The sequence below is a fragment of the Lontra canadensis genome, unplaced genomic scaffold (assembly GCF_010015895.1).
Source record: "Lontra canadensis isolate GAN:19392208 unplaced genomic scaffold, GSC_riverotter_1.0 scaffold23, whole genome shotgun sequence".
Taxonomy (NCBI): Eukaryota; Metazoa; Chordata; class Mammalia; order Carnivora; family Mustelidae; genus Lontra; species Lontra canadensis.
This window is the reverse complement of record NW_022631017.1, coordinates 19843360-19849359: the sequence shown is the minus strand read 5'-3', so window position 1 is coordinate 19849359 and position 6000 is coordinate 19843360.

The following is a 6000-nucleotide window of genomic DNA, read 5'->3' as shown; positions in this document are numbered from 1 at the left end:
TTCTTCTTCTTCTTCTTCTTCTTCTTCTTCTTCTTCTTCTTCTTCTTTTCCTCCTTCCCCTCCTCCCCCTCCTCCTCCTTCTAACAAAATAGTTCTAATTGGTCTTTTTTAATCCTGGACCTTTAGGATTGATGATTTTCATACAACTCAGAGGTCAGTTCAAATACAGACTAAATGAACTTTGTTATTCCTTATTCCTGAGGGAGAGCTATGATTCTGTGAAAAACCCTCGAAAAGAGGCTGTGGAGACAGATGGAAACCAAGGGTTTGGAAGGCAAGCACAGAACAGCTCCAGGGTTTGCCCTGAGCCAGTCTGCCTGGATCCCTCTGATCATGGGACTCTGCACGAGTTTCACAAGCTCGGCAAACTTAATGTGAAGCTCTGTAAAATGAGAAAAGTGCTAAGTGTCTTCAATTCTAAGACATCATCAATTGTGAGATGCACCATTAACTTATACCCAACTAAGAAAACACAGTTCAATGACTTGTCATGGTTTGTAAGACACCATGTCATGGTTTGTAAGACACCATGAAATTAGGATGTGTAAGACACATCCTAATTTCAGAAATGTTAGACTGTTGGTAGATGTGGGGAGAGTGGATATTTGAATCCCAGAAATGCAGTAAAGATAGAATTGTGAGGATTTAATGAGCAAATGCATGCACATGGTGTGCAGCTCAGAATGTGTTTGCCCAGTAAATATTAGCTACCAATATTAGTGATAGAACCCTCAATTTGAGTAATGGCTTATGTTTGGGATGGAATTCAGCTGGACTGAAAGCAGTTGGACTCACTGGCAAAGGGGAAGAAAGACAGAAGATTGAGATGTAGACCACATAGAATGGGGACTGATTTCATCTCTCTTGAGTCTAAGCTCTTTGGCGGCCGTACGTGCATTCACTTGCTTATGGTTGTGGGAAGAGTCACAAGGTTGAACCATAAAGGTCAAGTTTCTATCAACATTGATACTTTTGTTACATACCTGTTTCTTTTTCCTTCTCACTTGTCATTTCCTAAAGCTTCTATTTAAATATTCATCTTCATGGTGGCAGATCATCAAATTTTAAATGTTATTGTGATTTTTTACATAGGCCCCAAGTCATTCAAAAACAAAACTGATGAATAAAAGACTGGAATTAATCCAGCATTATAAAAATGACCAAATAGTTACAATAGAAAACAATAAGAAAACCCACAACCCTTCCCCGCCTCTCAGTTCTGTGCTTGATTAACATAAAATGAATCTCCCAATTAATGGAGCCATTTTTTAATAACTCATACTTTGTATTAAAAAAAAAACAACTCTTTAGATTCAGAGTTGAATACATAGGTATATATATGGAACATATATACAGGACAAAGACCAAGTTATTTTAATTTTAATCTAACATCTAATGTTTATTACCTCTCTTTTTTATATAACAATACTAAGAAAATACATCTATGAAATCTCAAGTTTCCTGGAAATCTCAGCACTTGGATTCAAGTGCTGTCTCTTGATTATGTTATTTAGCCTTTCTGAAGTTTCTTCCTAAAGGTTTCTATATCCATCTTTAAAATTCAAAAAGGGGCCAAGTGAAAAAATATTGTTTATCCACATGAATGGCCCGGGCCAGGTCTATATAGAATTTAATGTTTTTGTCCAAGTACGTCTTAGGTTGTGAAACCTCTTTTTGTAAGGATGAGTGCCGTTGATGCCAGCTACGAGAGTCCGTCCCCATTTGTTCAGTGAGGGTATCACCTGTGCGTGAAGCTTGAGGAACCCCAGTCCAAGAAGACAAGTTAACACACCACGCCCCATGCTAACTTGCCAAATTTGCTCTTCATTTATTCCAAGTCGAACTGTTTCCCAATGGTTTCCAAGTTTTTCCCCTGGTATTTTTGAAATGGCTTGCTTTTACCCAAGAATTGCTGTCCTGGTGGGGCTACAGTCCGCTCTTGGCATTCCTCTTTGTAAAGCCACTTAGCGGTTTCCCAGGTAAATGGTGTTCTCTTTCATCCAGTGCCATTTGCTCTAGCGAAACCTCAAGACCACCTGCCCATCAGGGTCACACACAGAGGGCCCTGCCACTGGGTCTGCAAACTGGCTTCCTGAGCTGCCCAATGTGTCAGTTCTGCGGGTCCCCTTTCAGATGTCACAGGCACCTGCTGTGTCTGACAGAGACCTTTCGGCAAGTACATATGTGGGTTTGCCCTGTAAAGTCATTATCGTTTACAGATTATGGCACAGAGTGGCTATGAGCTGTGGTGTGATCCTGTCACAGAGACATTGGTCACGTCTTCAGAGCACCAGGAAAGAGACCCCTGTAAGTTTAATACCTCTCAGATTTTTAAGAAATCCATGTTCCTCCAAGAAAACAGGACTCAGGTTTTTTTTAACTTTTTTTTTTTAGTTTTTTAGGTTTTTTTTAAGTTACTTTTTTAAAGTTATTTATTTATTTGACAGAGAGAGAGAAATCACAAGTAGGCAGAGAGAGAGGGGGAAGCAGGCTCCCTGCTGAGCAGAGAGCCCAATGTGGGGCTCGATTCCAGGACCCTGAGATCATGACCTGAGCCAAAGACAGAGGCTTAACCCACTGAACTAGCCAGGTGCCCCAGGACTCAAATAAATTTAATCACTGACCCGTGAAGTAAATAATTTAACATGGATGCATCAATAAACAATTTGGTCTGGGATTTTGGGTACAAATGAAAACCAGGCACAGAACATTTTAAAAATTTATCATTATTTCCCTTGATTGTTTAACAGATTTAAAAAGTTTCATTGAACTACTTTCTGAGTTTCCTGTGACATCTTCCCAATGATCTAAAAAGTCAATATCTGATAGCTTAAAAACAAATCCTAACAGAAACACAATTATTTAAATAGAACCAGAGAACATAAAACAATTTTATATGATATGAAATATTTGAATATTTTTGAAACTTCTTGGAACAGAGATGCACTTAATACGTGGTAAGTATTAGCTATTAAAACCATCACTCACAAATTGCTCTGGTGCTCTTCTTTTTATATCCTGCCCATTCTTAAAACTTAAAGAATTATCTGAATCTCCTTATAGGTTTAAACTTGGGAAATGCCTACACATCACACAAAATGGTTCTCTCCTTTTTTCACATAAGTGTATGAAGTTATAAGCAGAATCTTCTCTTAGGTCATGTAAAAACTTCTTGGATAGTATTTAAATCCGTTTTTTAATTATTTTAAATCTTTAAATTACACTTGGTTGTACTACTGCCTTATTCTCTCCTCTCCATTGTAATTAACTACTTACTTTTCTTCTTCTTCTTTTTAAATATATGACATGTTAAAACTGCAAACACGCCACCAAACCAAACCAAATAACAACCCAGGATGTGTGGTTGTCTTTCTATATTTTTTCCTATCATTTCCCATTCTCTCATTTATATGACTTCCCTTACTTATCAGCTGTCTTCTCTTTTCTCTTAACAATATTGCTATGATTCCATTATTTATCTTGTCCTAAGAATGTTTATAGTGTCGGGTTTCTTCCTAAACCCTTCCCTTCTGTGGATAAATCACCATTCTGCTCTCTAGGACCAGCAGCTTTCCAGTGTATTTCCCCATAACCTATTTCTTGTGCATTCCATGTACCCATTTGGGTTTTTCTTATACTTCGCTCCTCCCAGTGCTTTCCAGTGTCCTGTTCTTCTCCGGGGTTCTGTCCTTTATTCTCCTATTTAGAATCATTAGGCATTCCTTCCCTTCAACTCATAGACCAAATCGACACTCTTTTCCCCCTTTCTTAGCTCTTGTCCGTTTATTTTCAACTATACATCAATTCTTCTCTATATTTCTATCTTCTCAGGATTTCCCAACATGTATTTGCATTGTTCTCTTTTTCGAATTCAAACATATTTGCATAAGTCTCCTTCAAAGTAGCTGCCTGAATTATTTTCCACTTTTAGAAGGCACTTGCCATCTATTTGCCACCTGCCAGCATTATTTTGCTATCTTGCCCCTTTCCCACCTCTTTTGCTTTGAAAAAAATTAACTCTTCCTCATCATTTTGAGGGGGAGAGTCGAAATGCCTCTTTGTGCCATGCCTTATCCCTCTCCTTGTTCAAATGGAAGCAACAACAATAATGGGAACTTGCACTGTAAAGGAAAGCTGTGAACTCACAATCCACGTTTTGCTTCCCTGAGGTGAAAAATCACTAGGCCTCTTTAAAATTTATTTAGAGTGGGGTGTCTGGGTGGCTCAGTGGGTTAAAGCCTCTGCTTTCGTCCCAGGGTCCTGGGATCCAGCTCCGCATTGGGCTCTCTGATCAGCAGGGAGCCTGCTTTCCTTCCTCTCTTCTCTGCCTGCCTCTCTGCCTACTTGTGATCTCTGTCTGACAAATTAAAAAAAAAAAAAAAAAAAAACCTTCTTCGGAAGTATGATTAAAATTTGTTTAGCTTACCATTCCAGAAGGCAATAAAACTTAAAATGCTACACACCTAGTTACTTGAACTAAAGATAATAATGATATGCATATAGATAAATATGAAATAATTTAAATAGAAAAAGAAAATTAAAAATTCCATCTGAACAAGACTTGCCATGTGGCTGGCAGGCAGAATATTTCTTCCATGAGGTTTTTTAAAGCACGAATGTATGTAGACCACATGTCTTTTATCACTTGTGACTTAATATCATACATGTTTAAAAATGCCTCCTTGTTTTGACACAGATGATATATGGCAATAAAGGAAAGCTACACTATATAAATGAGACTTTTTTGCCCAAATACTAAGAGACACTAAAAATCATTTACCTTTGCTTATGTATTATTTGATATACTCTTTTGACCTATTATCTCACAGGTTTTCACAACTTTGTGGTGGAGTGGAGGTAGTTATTATTGTCCCCCTAATGTTTTAGATAATGCGAGATGCTCAAACCTGATGTGACTTGTTCAGGGTCACGAAGGAAGTGACAGCTAGAACTCAACCGTGGTCTGCTACAAACAAAGCCAGAGCTCTCTCCACTCTGGGGCCAGTGCAAGAGGTTGGCCTTTTAAGTTCACATTCAAGTTTTGTGAGGCTTTGTGAGGCGAGCCAAAGCCGTTAGTTCCTGAGAGCAGCATGGGATGCTGAGTGTCTGGGAGACAAGAGAAGGAGCAGGAGGTGGAACACACATTCAGAAAAAGATGTGGAAGGGACACTACAGCCCTGCATAGTCTGTAGTTTTGCACAGAACCCCCTCAGCAGCCCAATGCCACAGATATTGCCTTAAAAGTCGGCTGCCTGAATGAAGAAATCCAGACTAACTGAAAGGATAACACCTCACCTTTCCCCAGCGTGGGCAGGTACATGAATGGTCACTTATAGCAACAGCACCCAAATCCAGGCTCATAATGGGAGAGAACTCCCTTCTTCCCTGCCCAGGGTTCCCAACTAATTCTTTCTCTTCTCTAGTGAAAGAAAAGACGAATGGGGGTAGTCACACATCTCTAAGTTCTGCCTTTCTTCTGAGTGAGGGGCTGTACAAGGAGAGTCCTGCTCAGGAGAGCCTCCAGAAGAAACACCTAAGTGGAACCCAACGGTTGCTCGATGCTTCTTTGAATTCCTGTCATTTGGTTTCTACTCCCTCTCCCTCTTCACGGTTTTCACTTTGGGTTTTTCCCCTTGAATCTATAGTGATCATTGCTGGAGAAATTTAATGTATTTGGTTTTTAATCTGCTTTGTGATTGTCCAGTTCTCTGTATTCATTCTGCCATTCCTTACCATACTGGGATGTATTTTTTAGTGACTATTCATCTCATATTAAGATATTTGCTTCTTAGTGTCCATGGAAATTTGATAAGCTTGCTTTCTCCACTCCCAAACTCTCTTTAGCAAAGCATTCTTTCTGGACTCTTCTAATATACTTCTCCTTCACAGTTACCTTTTCCTGACTAGAACTGTCAAGTCTCACTTATCGAATTTATGATTTTACAGCATTTCTTTAGTCCCTTCTGGCAATCATTTTATTTCTGAATACCCTGGACACAA